Source organism: Oenanthe melanoleuca, chromosome 5 (assembly GCF_029582105.1).
Source record: "Oenanthe melanoleuca isolate GR-GAL-2019-014 chromosome 5, OMel1.0, whole genome shotgun sequence".
NCBI lineage: Eukaryota > Metazoa > Chordata > Aves > Passeriformes > Muscicapidae > Oenanthe > Oenanthe melanoleuca.
Window position 1 is genome coordinate 26,250,953 of NC_079339.1, and position 18,896 is coordinate 26,269,848.

Here is an 18,896-nt window from a genome sequence, read left to right on the forward strand (position 1 = left end):
TTTATAGGATTCTCTTGAGGTGCATTGTGAAAATTGTTAAGCTACAGGTAAAATAATGTTTCTTGCCTTTTATACATTGTCTGAAAAGTCACCATAATGCAAAGTAATGACTTACAGAAGTGCATTGGCAAAGGTTTATATCCCTTGCTTGTGGATGGTATAGGCACATTTGGTATAATTTGGACAGCAAAGAATGTGGTCCTCATGATGAGTTTAGCATGACTGGAGATGTCAAAAAGCCAGAAGCTGTGGCTCATGGAAAACTCTCACAGTAGAGGTTTTTCTTCTGATATAAGTAGCAAAGGCATATAAGTTATCTGTGCAAGTCCCAGAAAACAAGATGCTCCTGCCAGTGCCTGCCGGCTGTCAGGGCGGCTCTGGAAGCTCGGGCACCCCAGGCGGGGCTCAGCACCCTGGCCAGCTCCGGCGGCTCCGGCCGGGCCAGCCCAGCGCGGTGCCCCGAGCCCCACCCCCGGCACCGCGCTGCGCCTTCCAGCCCACCACAAATACGGCGAGATGCTACTAGGTCAGACCGGTTCAGAAGGACGCATTTGAATAACTTGTATCTTAATAGGAATTTTCAAGGAGATCTCTGATTTAAAGGTTCCTGAAACACAGAACACTCCAGAAGATAACCGATGTTAAAGTTTGGAAAGGATAAATGAAACTACTTTTGTAAATATGGGTCATCAGTTCAACATCAATTCCATGCAAATAAGGGAATTTGACTAATAAAGACCTCAAGGAGGACACTATAACTATGGCCATTCAATTGAGTTCCCCTTCCTACCAAACTAACCTTTTACTACAACATTACAAGTTTGTCCTATAAGGACAATAGTTATTATGGCACTTATACTTCTATAACACATCTAAGTTTATATCACACAGTAGAGCCCCTTTCTGTCAGAAAGTCAATTGATCATACATTAAGTAATAGGTCCCAAAATATAAGTTAACTGAATAAATATCTGTCTAGTTACTCCCATAGGAATCAATTTCTTACTTAATACTGAAACATTTTTTACTCAGGAAAAAATTATGAAGTTAGTAGTTGATACTGAGATCAGGAAGTGATAAAGGACAAATGGCATCAACAGCTTACACAGACAGCAATCAAACTACACACCTGCCAACTTAGCTACAAGAAAACATTATTCATCAAGTACCAAAGAATAAATGGGAACATCACCTAACAAGATGCAGTAATCAGTCACTTCTGATATATGCATTTGCTGGAGTATTAAAGTTATGACAACTATGAATGAAAAGGCAAAAAAATACTAGGAGATACTCTCTATCTGCTCACTGCAGGATTGCTGCTAGAATATTATATCCAGCTGTGGTGTCCAAAATTATGAAGCCCATTTCCTTCAGATTATTAGTAGAAATTGGTTTAGTCAAGGAAATTGCAAAAGATCTTCATTCTGACACACAAATCATGCAAGTAAAAGACTGAATCTTTAGATTCCATTAACACATACAAATATCTCCAAGATCTTTAATTTTCATTAATAAAAATATCCTACTAATAGACTCCTTCACTAACTCTTAGAATGGATTCCTCATTACTGACAATTCTTAAAAGACAACACAATAATTTTCTACACTATATGCTCTTACTCAACTACTGCCAGCAAACAATTCAGGGAATTCCAAGAGAAGCTGGTTTTACACAAAGTTAGCCTCAATAATCACAATTCCCTTGGTCTTCACACAGTCAGATTGAGATAAGTGATGAGGCTTTTGTCTTTGAAAGTTAATTATACAAGCATATTTCATTAGGAAAATACAATTATCCTAGGCATATTTAGTTTGCTGGGACTATCTTAAGTTCAGAAGAAACATTCTAGGGATCAGTTGAAAAAAACAAAACAAAACAAAACAAAACAAAACAAAACAAAACAAAACAAAACACCAAAAAGCTATCACAGAATGATAAGGCATGAAAATCAGTAAGTTTATGTATTACAAACATAGGGATCAAGAGACTTTCAAAAATTATAAGAATTTCCTACATATCAGAAGAGTGAACAGTGCAAGATCAGATTTTAACTATCTTCCAAACAAATGTACAATTATTCCTAAAAACAAAAAAGCAAAGTTTCTCAGAAATCTTTACAGGTTTTCATTTCATCCCTTACTTAAATAACAAAAAGCATTGCATAACAGTGTTACATGTTTTAGGAAATATTGGCTATATGTAAATAAAGACATTCAATTGCAAATATCTCCAAATTAAAGCCCAGGCTACAAAATCAATCCTGATATTGTTGACCTATAACCTGCCATATTTGTATATTTCAAATACTTTTACACTTGTTCTATATAAATAATTTGTCTAAAACTAGAAGTTTTTCTTCAGATTGAATGAGAGGAGATTTAACTTTGTAGATATGGAAGCAGTTACACATTACACTATAATGGCAAAGTATAATAACCCTATTGATAACAGCATTCTCTAAGTTCTTGAATTTACATAAAGAAAATACAATTATATCAACACAAGTTGTACGTATTTTCCTTTTTTTTTTTTTTTTTTAATAGCACCAGTCATTACATTTATTTGGAGCATATTCAATTTTCAACTGTGGTGAGATACTTCTGCATTTTGAAATTGCTACTTAAACAACCAATTTCTACACTAGAAGAGCATAATATGGATATACAATCATATGGCAAGCAGAGTTATGAAATTTCTACTGAGAAACAGGAAACATTCAATTATATGGATGAAATTTGTGTACAGTCAGGGAATTTTTAGTAATACCAGAAGCTAGAATAGAAATAATACAGTTAAGAGTAGTAATAACTATATTCTTATTTACTAAGACCAAGATTCTGCTTTGATGTGTTTCAGAGCAAGGAGTATAAAAGCATTTTACAATATGTCAACACCAAATATGAGCAACACCAAACATCTACTTCATAGCTCCTCATACGTCAGCCACAGTCCTGATTCAGACCATAAATCAATTCTGCCCAAACCTATACTCCAGGAAAAAGAAATATTTCAGTGAGCATTATATGTTGAGGCAGGGCCTCACAATAGAATTGAAGTATTAACTGCCAGTTCCAACAAGCCAGACGAAGTACAGCTGCTCCCTGATTACGAGGGGAAAATTGACTGATCAAGGAAAGACACAGACAGAAGCACTGCCACATGACTGAGGTATCCTAGGCTCAAAATTAATGAAATATATCAGAACAACAGGAAGAAATGTCCAACCTGAAATTAGCATCCTGCCCAAATTGCCTTCAAATTAACAAAGAAAGTGCACCATCACCTCAAAGCAGCCTTTCATGTAAAATGTTCCTCTTTCTCTTGTGTCCTCCCTGAACTGACAATAGGCAGGAAAACCAGTCAGCTGAACACACAGGCTGCAGTAAATGAAAGGATCTGGTTATGACTATCTCAGCTATGTATTCGGGGTGAAGTTGCACATAACAGCATGACCCAGCAATAGTTACAAACACATATCAGCCAAAAAACAATACAAACAACTCCCTTTTTACAATCATTCTCTGCCAAGTTAGTGAGTTGACTCAGTGTAGCTCAGAGATCAATGGGCACTAGAAAAGGCTCAGGCACAGAACACCATTTTCCATTTAAAAACAGCAGGCAACTGTTAGACTGGTTTAACAATAATGTACAATTTCCTCTGCAGGAGCTAACATGTGAAAAATATTCTTATACCTTTGTACATCCATAAATAAATAGCAACTATCACCAGACAATCAATAACAAACCTTCCTTTCTGCACACATGTCCTTTACAGTGAGAGGGTCACAGTTTGCTCCTCAGCTTCAGCATCAATTTCTTAGCTCTTGGCTGGTGAAGACAAGACCTGAGTGGGTTAGGCAGCACATTGCTCCCACAAGACCAGTCAATCCTTTCTTCATACTAATCTACCCTGTGATTCTTTCAAGATTTCTCTCTAACCAGATGAATTATTCAACAGGTTTCCTCAATGGATACATTGTCTTGCTCAAAACTCTAAAACTGTAATTTCACCCAAAACCATCATGATAATCGCCAGATCTAAATGAAAAAGCAGAAAAAACACACAAAAAGAACACAGATCCAATGTCAACTCTTCTCCTTCAGCTCTCAGCGTAAAACATGACAGTTTGTTCTAGGCTGACTTGACTTAGGGAATTATACTTTGATTTTATTTATAGACTACTGCAGATGGAAAATCAAAGCATCACATATGAACAGGGCATTCAATTCAATCAAACTCAAGGAATAGCACAGTCATTCTTTGTCTGATACATTTTCTATCAGTTGATAATGCCCATTCTAGATCCATTAAGCTCAATATGCTGATGAATTGAAAGACAAGAAAATAATTATATCAAGGCAGCATATAACTCAAGAATACAAACACATTCCAAAAAGTCACCAGTTTGATGCTGAAAAATATATCCTATTCACAGATCACTGCCTCTCTTTTTTTAATTCTTAACACTGCAAAGCTAGAGTCATACTTCACATGCTCAGAAGTCACACTGCTGGCTACGAGTGGCAATTGAAGCATTGCTATGGCAACAAGTAAACTTGACAGCCACAAGACATATCCTGCTGATACACCATGTAACCAAGGAATCTAATTCTTACTATGTTGAACAACATTGTATCAAATAAGTGTTGTTAAAACCCTCACAGAATGTTAGTACCCTGAGACAGAGTGTGACAGAAGTAACAAATACTATCTGAGAATTATCTGGGAAGTGACAGAGAGCAGAAGGAACACCCTCTCAGAATCAATAAGCAGCTGTTGATTGAAGACAATTCCCAAGTACTTAAAAGACACAAACTCTGAAAGGCAAGATCTCTCCTAACTGTGGATGAGTCTAGTGGAACAAGTTTTGTATCACTTCAGCTGTGAGAGAAGTGTATCAAAAACATAATAAAATCATTTCTATATAAACAGACCAGGATGACAAAAAACCTGATTCTTCACCTTTTTCCACATGTGAGCTCCACACAGTAACCTGCCTCTGCAACAAGCAGCAAATCCTTTTGCAACACCCAGATAGAAAAATATGGCTACATATTAAAGAGACTTGACATCCTCTACAAGTTCTCAAAGCAAGTTCAGCATATTTTACTCTTCCCTTATACATCAGACAGCGTTGTACTGGAAAGAAATCACTCTCCTCACACCATCAGTGATCTGGCAAACTTCAGCCATGAAAGAGGCCTTCAACTCTTCCAGCTACAACTTGTACGGAAATGCAAGGCTAAGCTACCTACAGATATCTCTCCAAAAGGAAGACTTAGTGAATAGAGTTCCTCATCAGTGCAATTCTCAATAACTGATTAATCTCTTCAGACAAAAAGCAGCAGAAATACCATTTGAGTGATGCAATTCTGTGATGAAAAGTTCTCAAACACACAGGACAAGAACCACAGAAAAACACGCCTAACATAGCAATGAAAATATTTTCAATGAAATACTTTTGTTAAAAATACTCAAGACTTCTTCAGTTTCTCAATTTGCCATCCCTTTCCTCACTCCTCTCAAATTAAATCTTTCCCTTCTCCCCAAAAAACCTTCTGAAGTTCGCCAAGATTCATCTCCATTAATTGAAAAATAATTTTGAAAAATAACTGATCAAAAGTTATTACTTGTACAACATCTCAAAAATGGGAAAAGAACTATCAACCAGACCAAGAGGTGAAGCATCAGAAAGCCAGATTTTATTGCTTGAATTTTCTACTACTTAGGTTTCAAAACTAGTGACCTATAAGCCCACAGAGAGAATTATAGACTACAAATTTACACAGCTAAGAAGGCATCTCAATTTCATAAGCAGCTTGGAAAAAACCAAAGTTACTAGATTCCCTCAAAAGCACACTACTAAACATTTAGCACTGAAGCACGGAGAGGGGAGTATTCTGACTCTAAAATTCTAATAAATAAATAAAGTTGTAAAGGACAAGTAAAAGACTAGATGATATTTTTAAAGAAGTTATTATGAAAGAACATATAAGATAGTTACTAAAATCCACATTAGATAGTACTCAATATTTCTAACAAAGAATGAAGTCAACTTTTACTCTGCCACTGCATGAGTAATACAGTGCAAGCATTAAAGCACTCTACTTGTGCATGGAAAGCAGAAAAATGAAACTGTTCTCTTATACAACTGAAATAGTTTTTATTTCCACTTCTAAAATTCAACATGTTTAAATCCCACTTAAGTACCCTAGATACCATACTCCTAAACAGAAAAAAAAAAAAAAAAAAAACCCAAGTAAAATATTTGAAAAAGTTTCCTTCACCCTAATCCTGAACAAGAAGTCAAGTTCATAACAAGAAAATTTTAAACCCATGCGACCTGCAACTCTTGAATTCCTTAAGATAAACCTTGTATTTTGGTGATTTTGCATATTTTAATTCTTGCCCACCAATACTTTAACAACTGGCCCTTCAGACTGATCTGCTAGATCCATGGCAGAACGTGCTGCTCTGTGAGATCAGTCGAAGGACGCTTACTCTCACTTCTTGAGGTGAGAGTGTTTTCACCGAACAAGGGAGGAAGGACAGTGGCTGATCCATGTACCACAGTGCATCCCTGTGAGACCACGACAAATCCTGGTGTCTTGCACTGAAAAGGCAGCTGTTTCTCCTCCCCTTCAGCCTAACACAAAGGCTTTGTGTAGTGCTTCCCCAGAGAAAAAGAAACAGACAAGGCAAGACACAGGAATACACAAAAACTGTCAATCTCCTTTGTAAAGTACCAATTCATTCCCACTAGATAAACAAGCCCTTGCAAAAACAGAAAACACAGTAGTATATTAATATACCATACACTGCAACTTCACACACTAAACAAATGCTTAACCTTCTGTACACAAACATCCAGCACTGGTAGGAACAGATCATTTAGAAGCCAGTTTTGAACAAGGAAAACCCCACTCGTATCTCTCTTCTGTCATACTCAAAAATCTCCCTGATATAATCAGCCACATTGAGAAAAACCTCTTTGGAGTTTGTGATGTTAGAAGTGTCAGGGCCTGCAGTATGCAGCAGCAGTACAGTGACTACACTAAACATAAGCAACGTCACTATATTCCAGTCACTCAATTTGTTCTTCTCATTGTAACCTCATCCCTCCCAAACAGGAAGTTTAAAAAGATGCTGAGCTTCAAGTAAATAATGGTACATCAGAAATATATTAGAGAAGAATTGGGATAATTGGTTCCATTTTCACATTTTTTAAACTGTATCTTGATGCACTGTTTTCAAAATAACTTTTGACAAATGACTACTCATACTATTGCTGTCAAACTTCCCCATATATAATTCCATGGACAGGCCAAACAAATTGTAACAAGTGTACCTCTGGTTTAGCAAGTCAAGAAAGTTCTACTACTTTGCTAAACATAATTCACTCTGTAAAGCAAATTAATCATTATCAAGAAAATATTCAGGACAGTATTAACAAAAAATAAAAATATTTGGCAACTTTGTATCATGAATTCATATAATTAAGACTTAAAAAAACATTATCAAAATGAAGCAAGAGCAGCAAAATAAGTCCTAACCTTTTGTTTTCTCAGCTAAAATGAACTAATATACATCCAAGCATAGCTAGCATGTGTTCAACAGAGGCATGGCATTAAGTACACAGAATGTGTTTTTTAAATCTACTCATTTTTTTCCAGAACCACAACACGGAAACTAACCATACACTTTAAGGCTAACAAGATACTTTAATAAATACAGTATGATTTATTTTAAAGCCCTCACCATTCTTGCAATAAAGTTTACTAATTCAGAACATTTAAGCTGAAATTACACTGGTTCTGCACATGGAGTCTAACTAAGAAAGCCACAACAAGCTATTTTATAACTCATTTTCTATAGCCCTTTCCAGCTTTATTATAAATACGGTAGAAGGTTCTCAAAAGGCTGCGGTATACTCCGGGGTCATTCCTTTGTGTCCATCTCCCTCCGCTCCCGCGATAACACATCAATATTATCATTATTTGCACACCCACCCCCACTCACACTAGCAGTGCTATCCAACTGCTCTGGCTCACACCAGAGGTTACAAACCTCGTCGCGAGCTTTGTCCTCTCATTGCTTTTGCTCTAGAGTGACAACAGAAGCCTAAGGATGCCGCGGCAGCTCCAGAGATCATCTGTAGACTCGTGAACAAGGTGCTTTCCCGCTTCGCCCCCGTGAAGCTAACAGCGCGTGTGATAACGCATTTCTAACGCCGCTCCACGCGCAGTTTGTGCGCTCGCTGCGCGCACCCGCGGCCTAGCCAGGCGTATCTGTATGCACGGATCGATGCGAGTGCCGCTAATGGCTCCAGCACTCAGCGCGCCAGGCGACAGACAGCCCGCTTCCCATCCAGCCGTGCCCACTCGGCAGCCGTCACACGCACGCCACAACCCAGGGCTGGAAACACAGACGCAGCTATTTTAAAACAGAGATCTTTCGCCGTCAGAACACGTAAATTTCTGTACCATTTGCTTTCTTGCAGCAAGTGGGAGGGACAAAAAAAAAATTAAATAAATAAATAAATAAATCTCGTGCCTATAAATCTGAGTTCTCCGTAGAGGCCGGGGCAGCTGTGACTGCTGCTGGAACCCGCCAGACCTGCGGACCTTAACGCCACGGAGGGGATCGCCCCGTCCTGCCCCACTGGAATTTGCCCTTCCCGGGGCGGGCCGTGGCTCCCGGAGCTCCCGCGCCCGGCAAACTCCCTCTCCCGCGGGGACAGAAACCGCGCCGCGGCTCCCACGCAGCAGCCGCTGGGGCCGGGCCGGCGGCCGCCGGAGCCCGCGGGCCGCGCCCCGCCGAGGCGGCCGGAGCGCCCCCGGGGACGCGGCCGCGGCGCAGCACCGCGGATCCTCACCTGGAACGGGGCCGAGGCGGCGGCTCCTCGGGGCGGCACGGCGAGTCCCGGCGGCGCCCCCGGCCCCACAGGGGATGGTGTGCGCGGCGTGGGGCGGGGGCTACAGCGGCGCCCCCCGGCCCAGCCTCCGCCCCATGGCGTGCGGCGCGGTCTCTATGGCGACTGCAGAGCCGGGCCGGCCCGCGGGGAGGGGTAACGGCAGCGCGCAGGCGGAGGGCGCTCAGCGGGTCACGGAGCGGCTCGCAGCGCTTCCCACGCGGGTTGACCCCTCGCCGCGGCCGCCGCCATCCCTGCGGCAGTGCCGGCCGGAGCCCGGCCGCGCTCGCCCGCGCCGCCGCCTCCGCGCTCGCCCTTCCTCGGCCGCGGCGCCACCGAGCCCGCTGTCCCCCGGGGCACCGCCCACAGCCCATTTCCGGAGCGGTGATTGGGCAGCCGCGGAGATTTCTCACGGGCGATTGGCTCTCGGAGCGGTCAATCCGGGCTCCGGGGGCGGGCGCACCTGGACGCGGCGCTGTGCAGTGCGGGGTTGGTTGAGCCGGCGAGCGCCGGTACAGCCGCGGCCGCCCCCGCGCAGCCCCAGCGCCGAGCCGCGGGATGGGCGCCGGAGTTCCCGTTCCAGTTCCCGACGAGCTTCCGAGGGGCAGCGCCCGTGCAGGGGCTGACGCTGGCGCTGAGCTCTCGCCGCCGCAGGGCCGCTGCCGGCGGGAAGCTGGGTCCTCGTTTCGGTGCCGCCTCCGCCTCAGCAGCCGGGGCTCGGCCGCGCTGTCCGCACCTGGGCGGGCTGCCCCGGGCCTGATGGGCGCAGGGCGCTGCCCGGCCGCGGGCGGGGCGGGAGGGCTGAGAAAGGCGAGGCGGGTGAGAGAGAGGGCCTCTGTCCCCTTCAGCAGGGGGCACAGCAGGGCTGTCACCGCTGGGCTCCGCTCAGTGACAGTAGGGAACGCTGGATGTGTCCCGTGCCCGGGTGAGTACGGCCCTGGAAGGGAAGGCTGCCCGCTCTCACGGGTGACTCCTCACTGCACGCAGGACTCTGGAGGCTCGCGGGGCACGGAGCGGGCGCTGCTCGGTGGGTGCCACCATGGCACAGCAGCCCACAGGCCGCGTCAGGCCGGTGTCAGCCAGAGGCTGGGGCCGAGTGGCAGACAGCGCCTAGGAGAGGCCTGTGCTGCGGGACGGAGGGAGGACAGATTTGCTGTGATCACAGCAGCTTGTATGAAGTAGTAAACACACCGTAGTGTTTCCCTCGTGGGAAGTTTCCTTAAGTGGAGGGAAAAAAAAAAAAAAAAAAAGAAGAAGAAGTGCCTTTATTTCCTACTGCCAGCCAGATGAGAAGATAGTGTGAATAATTTAAGCCCTTTCTTCATTCATCACGAGGAGATCACAGTTAAAGAGTGAGGTTAGGAAACAGTATCTCCTCCTGCTACTTTATGAAAAGGAAGATTTTAGCTCTGTGAGTTTACAAGGGAGTTACCCGGAAATGGGAGCTGTGAACCAAACCTAGCAGTGAACCCAAACAATTCCGAGTTGCTTAGTGTCAGTTTCAGGAAGATGCCTCTTCATTACCAAAGGGAATTGCCTCAAGCAGTGGGCCTCAGTCATAGTGGTGTGGATAAACACTGGTGATAAGCATACATTTCTCTTTATGTAGTGAATGCATATGTGTATTATGTGTCCTAACACTTGAAGAAGTTGATAGGAAAGCTGATGGAGTGAAGAAATGTTCATTTTGTGAGTGGAAATGAACCAATGTTGATGGCAATAGGTGGAAATAGTTGCTTTTTTTATACACAATAGTACATCTTTTCCTGGGTTACAAGAAGGAATTACAGGTTTTGCTTACCCTTAAAAGGCACTTGCAATTTCTCAGATGGAAAATATTTGACTGGAACTATATATTCCTTCACATTTGTCTTAAAGGTGACAGTTATTCTAGGATAAGCAGCTCTTCTTATGCACCAAACAATTTTTTCACACTCACTCTAAAGTAGTCAGTGTTTTCCCTCCCAGATTATAACTGAGTGTAGATAAATACCCTAACTACCACCTCTTACTTAAAGTAATAAGTTTTGCCAACAAAACTTGCTGCATGCTAGATATAATGAGGAGCTCATGAATATTAATCCCTTTGTGAAGAGTGTTTTATTGTTCCCCAAATAATTGACATGTTGCCTGAGGTGTACAATTCTTCAGGGGAATTTTCTGATTCAATTAAAGAGAATGGAAAGGCCTTAACAAACTTGTTTATCTGGTTTGTCTGTTTACCTGCTCATCACTTCAGATCCAAGGGGCATAGATTCTCTCACTACTTTGGAACTTCACAGGTTAACTCATCTAGTACAATTGACATGCACATTATCATGGAAATCTCACCAGAGGTACATGTCTTCTTGCACACTGAAAGCTTTAGAAGACCAAATAACCTTTCCTTCATGTCACTTGAAGTGAGCTGTAAGTTTCCAAATTACCACATGCTCTTTATAAGCAGACAAAACCTGGATGGTTCGAATAAAAGTCAAGCAGAGAAAAAAATAAACTAAAACTGAGTCTTTTCAAAAGGAAAATCTGTTTCCACTTATGTGAAGGAAGTCCTTGCAGAAGAGATCTAATCTTTTTTAACTCACTGCTCCAGAAATACACCAAGAGGTTCTTCAAGGATTTCTGTTCTACTATTTTTGGTTTAGAGATGTTGGTAAGTATAACAGATACCAGCATTTCCTCTGTCGGTGCAGACTTGCAGAATATCTTTACCACATACCAAAAAAAAGCACCCAAACAACCAAACCCAAAAAACCACCAGCACATTAAAATCTCTATGTAAATAAGAATATGAAATTGAGGTACTCTTGTTTTTGTTTTCTGGTTGGTTGTTTTTTTGGGTTTGGTTTTTTGGTTTGGTTTTGGTTTTGTTTTGTTTTTTTTTTTTTTTTTTTTGATAGTTCACGTAGTTAAGCTCAGATGCATTGTGCTGATTTCCCTTGGAAAGAGTTACCCTGAGCCAAAACCTGTCCTATGCCTTTTGTTCAGCTCTTACATTGTTACCTTGATGCAAAAATGTGTCTCTTTTTGCAGCTGTTAGTCAGCAGCTGTGAACCACAGCAAATGGGCACCTCTGTTTCTTCTGGAGATTTTTAAGTATCCCAGGTGGTGCAAAATAAATCAGTAAAGCAAACTGTCCTGGTTTCAGATAAGATAGTGTTAATTTTCTGTATAGTAGCTGGTACAGTGCTGGACTTAGTGTGAGAATAATGTTGACGACAGGCTGATGTTTTAGTTGGGTTTGAGTTGTTCCTAATCTAAATCAAGGATGTTTCATCTTCCTGTGCTCTGCCAGTGAGGATGAGCACAAGAATGGAGGAGAACATGTCCAGGACAGCTGACCCAAATTGTCCAAAGGGATATTTCATACCACAGAACATCATGCCCAGTATATAATGGGGAAGCGGTTGACCATGAGGTGTCAATGGCTGCTGGGGGACAGGATGAGCACCAGGCAGTGGGTGGTGAACAATGGTGTTGTGTGTATCATGTTTGTCTTGGGTTTTACTTCTCTCTCCATTACAATTAGTAGTAGTGTCTAATTGTTATTATCTTTTATATTTTGTTTCAATTATTAAATTGTTTGTATCTCAGCCCATGAGGTTTGCCTTTTCTATCCACTTTTTTCCTCACTGGGACGGGGTGGGGGAGTGAGCAAGTAGCTGCTGGGACTTAGTTGCTACCTGGGGTTAAACCACAACACAGTGTGTTGTCTTAATTCAATCTTAAATATCTCACTTGGCTGCAGATTGCAAGGAGAAAAGTACTGCACACCAAAACTTGAAGTTAGAGAGCAGGTGGATTAATTACACAAATTACTCCAAATCCCAAAGGCTTGACGAACCAAACTTTATTATAGCACATAGTTGCTATGAAAAGATGTGAACAAAAAAATTTAGTTGTTCTGGTATGTGCATAGCAATGAATATGATTTCCTAATAAGTTTGACTGTATGAAAAATAATCCCCAGTCATGTAAAGATATTCTTACATCTTAATATGGATATTTTATATTTAATAATTATAAATACTGTGCATAAATATTTAAGATTAAATGTAATAAATATTAAATCACATAATGAGGCAATAAATAGAATTGGTCTGAACTTTAAAAAAGATAGAAACAAGCCAGTAAAGACCAAAGAGACAGCGAACTATTTCTGGGCACAACTAGACACAGCTTTAGTTGTTATTGGTTTTTTTTTTTTTATTTTAAAAAAGAACAGAGAATGAGAAAATACCCACATATCTAATGGGGTACCTGCTTCTAATATCTTTTTTGTTTTAAAAAATAGATCAGATTTTCCAGGAATGTCCAGAGACAGAACTTTCTAATGCTTCCAACTTCTGGTTCCGTGGGGGAAAAATAAGTTTGAATTCCCGGAAATCTTTTTTGTGTAGTAAGGGAGATATGAGAATTTTCATCAGTAGTTTTTGTCTGAAAGGAATGATCTAATTTTTCTTCAAGGAATCTTTAAATATTTAAACCTCCACCTATACACAAACATATTCATATATCTGTGATGGAGAAGGTGACATGATCAGCAATGCGCAAAAACTTCTGAACTCTGCTGGTTTTTTCTTCAAATCAACATATATGGCAGTAGATTACTCATCCTGCAAAGTCCAGATTAATTGGTTTCAAACACTTCAATTGGAACTTCCTTTCCTGGACTTTGGGGTCTTCGAGATATTTGTTTATTTATTTCTGAATGAGTCAGAGGTTCTGAATAATTTTTCTGCTTAGTCAACTACAGAAAACAAAGCTCCAGAAAAATTTTTGGAGAGTCAGATATCAGGAGAAAGAAGAGAAAGAAGAGAAAGAAGAGAAAGAAGAGAAAGAAGAGAAAGAAAGAAAGAAAGAAAGAAAGAAAGAAAGAAAGAAAGAAAGAAAGAAAGAAATAGCAGGGTGACCAAACTCAAGAGATGGAAAATTCACAGGTTTGGTTAGACAATAAGTTAACACATACCAACTCCTAGAATTGAAAAATCATTAAAAACTTTAGCTAAAATTAATATATAAGTGGAGGTGGAAACCATGTTTTCACTGAAGAATAGAAAGATAAAAACATTTTATAAGCTCACATTTTGGCAAAACTCAAGGAGCAAAGGAAGAATTGGCCAAAGATAAGAAAGCTCTTACCAAGTTTTGTAGATGTTTAAACAGATATCTAGTTAATAGCAAATGACAAATCACAGACCTTGAGACATTTAGTTCAGCCCTTTTTCTAACTGTCCCTACCACACTCCTGGCCAGTGTTCATCAACCCGTTCTAAAAGTACTTTGTTTAGGGAAATCAAGGAGTTTCTTGTGGGCTGTTTCAGTATTCTCACTAAAAATTATTTCATCCATTATTCTCCTCATATCTTATCACCAAAGGAATTTATTCCTTTCCTCTGTGCAACTACCTATAAAATTATTTGAACACTATTTTCATCTCTTACTATCAGTCTTCTCTACACTAAGGCACCTGAGTTCCTTCAATCTTTTACCACAAATTATGATTTCTTGACAGTGTCAATAACCATGAAGTCACCACTCAGGGGACAGAGGGATTTGGAAAAGCTCTAAGAGCACTATGTCTGGGTTCTGGCTTCTGTCTATTTGACAGTTTCAGAAACTCCCACGAGCCTCTCTCCTTTTTTTTTTCCCCTTGATAACTGTCTTTTATTTCCAAAATAATCTCAAATTCCCTACAATATGCCCTGAGTAATATTGCTCAGTTCAAATTATGTCTGGAGTGTGAAAAATAGCATCAACATCAGGTTTATAGTAAGCTGAGAATAGGTACTGATTAATTTAGGAGGTCTTTTGGGGAGAAAAGTGACAGTCTATGTCTGACTGCTTTGCTAGGCGAAGAAGTTGATAGTATAGTGCACCAAGGTATTGATGCTATGAGATATGGAATTTAAAAAGGAAAATTTAACCTCATTATGTAAAGAGAATTCTGCTGCGAGGCCTCATAATATGTGTATAATTCCATTCTGCAAAAAGTTTCCTGATACCTGGCTTGTGAAGATAAGATGCTTAGGTACAAAAGGTGCAAAAGTGAAAAGTGAGATTTCAGCATGGTCTAATTATGATTAAGGTTGTAAAAATGGATTCTAGTCTTCAGAAAGAAGTTACAGCCAAGACAGAAATTTTAGGGTTACCAGGCAATTTAAAATATATGTTCATTTCCAGCTGTACTATAGACTGCTGGTCTGATTTTACAGTGAATACACTATTTCTGTGCCTTAGTTTTCCTTTTGTAATGACTCACCGTGAGTCATGAGTGGATGACTCAGAGACTGTGGACAGTACAGCTCCTATGGATTGAAATCAGAGCCAGCCTGACAGGTACTGATACGGATTTTCCTGCACAGGACCCCTAATGGCAAGCCGTACACAAACAGTGCAGTTCACGCAGGCCTGCTATAAATCTCTTTTCTGCCTGAGACTGATTTTAGCATCCATATTGTTATAATAACCTTTACACCTGAAAAACATAGTACTTCTTTTTCTGATTTGTTTCATCTGTGGTGTTCTTCAGGCAATCAGATAAGCTACATTTATAGTATTCACATTTTTCATGGAACATAGTGCAGTGGCTTTTCTGGTACAACTGTAGTAGAGCGTATAACTGACTTTGTTTGCTATAAGCCTTGTGTCATTTTAATGTACAAACTTAGTCCTTTTAAATTATTAACATATTACCATTACTTCTTGCCTTTAAATTTTGGCATTCCCTCTGCCAACTCTGCAATTTCATAAGAATTTCAGGTGTTGTGACTTAACGTAGGTACCTTTATCTACTACAACAACCATAATAATCTAAATACCACTATACTTCCTAAAAGCTCAAATATGTAATTGAGAAATGAAGGCTTTCCAAAGACTCAGTTACTTCTATTTACTTAACAACTTAATTCTCTACCATGTGGTTCACAACTTTACAAAAGCCAAAAAAAGCAGATGGTTGTTCATGTCCTCTCCTCATTATCACATTTCAGTGAGAATCTCTTCCTGAATATGGCCTTACCCCAGCTCAGAAGGAAAGGTTGTATAGTTCTTGCTTCCATCAGTCTCACCAAGTGCCTCCACTTCTCATCTAGTACTCCGAAATCTGGTATCATTAGTTGTCGTTTACATTGAATACAGGATGAAACGAAAAGCCATGCAAATATAAAAATAAAATATTAGGTTTTGGAGACTGGATGTAAAATTAAATGTTGCGTCTTCCCAACTAATAATTTAATTACACAGATACACATCTGTTATTGCCTGTGGACTTATATATGAATGGTACTAAATAGGTAAGTAACTGGGCAAACATTTGTTAAATTTACCTGTTTCAGATCCTAGACCATATCACAGCTATCTCCACGGTTAGCAGAAGAGTGTTTGATCTCTTTCTGTACCACTGGGTGATAGATGCAATCCCCTATGTACAACCACTTCTGCAAGTTACAAAATGCTACTCCGTGGTTGTGATGTCCAGGCTTCCCAAAGGTCTGCAAGAAAGTGCATCATGGTTAATTATAAGCTGCCATAACACAGAACTAATTTCTGAATAATTCAACTTTTGATACTACGTTTGCAGCTGAAGTCATTTCTGAATATGAGATGGAACAAAAAATACAGGTAGCACTGGCCTCTGCATTACAATTGGATTTAAGTAATTTCTTACAATAGGGAATTCTGGAGCTTCCATTAGCTGTGTGAATGACTTCTAATTTCTCTAACAAATTAAAAAAAAAAAAACAAAAAAACAAAAAAAACCCAAATTTCTTGCTCTGTATTGTAGAAAAAGCCTTCATACAGCAGCACTGCCATCTCCTGCTTGCTTGCTTCCATGCACTCAAGTATGAGATTTGTGTTGCAAAGCCACAGGGAAGGTGCTGCAGTTTTTTGCTACTGGGGCAGGAACATTTTCTAATACTCAGGGATAGCACATTTAGAGTTATGTCGATGGGGAGAGTTTTCCGAAGTGAGCTTTTTTTAAGCATAAAAAAATACTTCAGACATCTGTCCAGGATTTCTTATGTATCCCATCCCAGCTGAACAATAGCTCAAAATCTGTTTGTGTGCTTATGCTGTACCCAAGGAATACATTATACCAGTTGAATATGTTTCTGTAGAGTTGATCTGTACACAAACCAATACATCTGTCCCACAAATTGCTACATGCTGGGCTCAGAAATGCCAGAGGACGTGACACTTTAGCTTTTGCTTCTGGCTTGGAATAGAGCTAGATAAGAGACTAGGACAGAGGCTTCTACTAGTAGATTGTTCTTGAACCTCGAAAGCTTCCCAAACCAGAACCTACTATGAATCATACAGGATGATGCAACTGCTCTTGGTTACATGAATTATTTTCTTGGACAATCACATTCAATACACAGAGAACAGAAAATTGCATCCAAAGCAACAAAATATGGAACGATGGGTAAGGAACATAATAGTGGATATAAATTATAGTTGCCTAAGAGAGATTCTCCCTTCCCACAGAATTACAAAGTTTCATTATTCTCATTCTTCTCTCCTTTGGAGGCATATTTATTGTTAAGAACATATTAAAAGCTATTGAAGACATTAGCAGATACTGAAAAACAGTTCTGTTGCTTATTAGCCCAAATCTCCAGCAGGGTAAAAAGGTAGAAGTCCTAGAAACCATTTTGCTGGTGATATCTCAGTTCACACTCAGTCAATTGGCCTGTTTTGCAGGATTTAATCTGGTGGCATTAGAACCTTGAAATAAATCTCTTAGCTACGATTAGAGATGAACAAGAGATTAGCACAGGCAGGACAGCTGAAGTGGTTTTCTCCATCTCCATTGGTGAGCCAGTGTGAAGACAGAGCAACTTCAGAGACATCAGGAAATCAGTGTTTCAGTCATCCTGAGAATGTCCAATTCAGGTATTTTCTCCCTGGTACTCAACAAGTTACCAGTTTCAAGATCCTGTTCAGTCCTCTGAACCAGGTTAGTAGTTTCTTCTATAATATCACAAATAGCAATGTATGTTTAGCTAAAATAGCAGATTTTAGTAAAATCAAGTAAGAGAAAATGTAGTTTGTTTATAACAAAATTGCAAAATTTCTCTGAACAATTTGTATCTGATAAGTAAATATTAAAAATAAATAGCTGTGCTATGTCTTGTCAATACAGCTAGGGGAATTTGACAGCAAAGGAACAGCTAGATGACATCTTGGAAGCAAATTGTATGGTGATGGAAGCCATGTTTAAACAGATAAATTTGAATTAGACAAGGAAATCAACAGTATTGATAGTATGGGAGAGATTTCCACATTTATTTGTCTTATTTTGTTGAAAGCAGTATTTTTCCCTTTATAGAATAAAATCCAGTTTGCTCTCCCATAGCTGGGGAAAATATGTCTGTGTGTATATGATTCATAGATCTGGAGTGACTCATGTGCAAAGGTTTCTAAGAACTATGACAGAGGCATTAGTTCCACTGAAATGCTGGGAGAATTTGTGGCTTTACAGTAACCTGCTGCCAAATATGACTTGGAGACAAACAGACACATATTGCAGAGCAATACTAACTGCAGTTCTGCTCTTTCAGCTGGAAAGACTTTCCTCATGATGTTCAAAAATTATACTGTGCAGTTGGGTGTGTGTTGCAATAGATCTTATGCTAATGAATGTATTCAATACTTTAATAAACAGGAAAAGAATAATGTTATGATGCATTTACAAAATTCTTTATGATGTGAAGAGAGTCTTACTATCTGAAATAAATTCAGTAAAGTGTTAGCATAGATGAAAATCTTAACATAAGTATCTATGTATAAGGCTAGGAACAAGGAACAGAAGAGATAACTTGCTCTTCTGTCCCAGCACTCAAGGTTTCATGAGAAGCACAGTGTCTCCCAAAGATCAATCCCAAGCATATCAGTGACAACCAGGTCAGTCAACAAGTGATTTTTGAACTACAGCAACCAGTTATTCCATCCCTTTCCTCTGGCACTAGGATTCCATG

The 18,896-nt window shown here is 40.1% G+C and overlaps 1 protein-coding gene across 4 annotated transcripts in view; it reads right to left on the reverse strand.

The window, feature by feature from the left end:
• Window positions 1-9,208, reverse strand: part of TTBK2 (tau tubulin kinase 2) — a 77,141-nt gene extending 67,933 nt beyond the window's left edge. For 2 of the 4 annotated variants that reach the window (XM_056493299.1, XM_056493296.1), the window contains exon 1: window positions 8,073-8,452. The gene's annotated coding sequence lies outside the window, so the exon portion shown is untranslated. Of the gene's footprint in view, window positions 1-8,072; window positions 8,453-8,880 lie in introns of those variants that run through there. The other 2 variants (XM_056493295.1, XM_056493297.1) reach the window with 2 other exon arrangements.
• Between the last annotated feature and the right edge of the window lie 9,688 nt (window positions 9,209-18,896).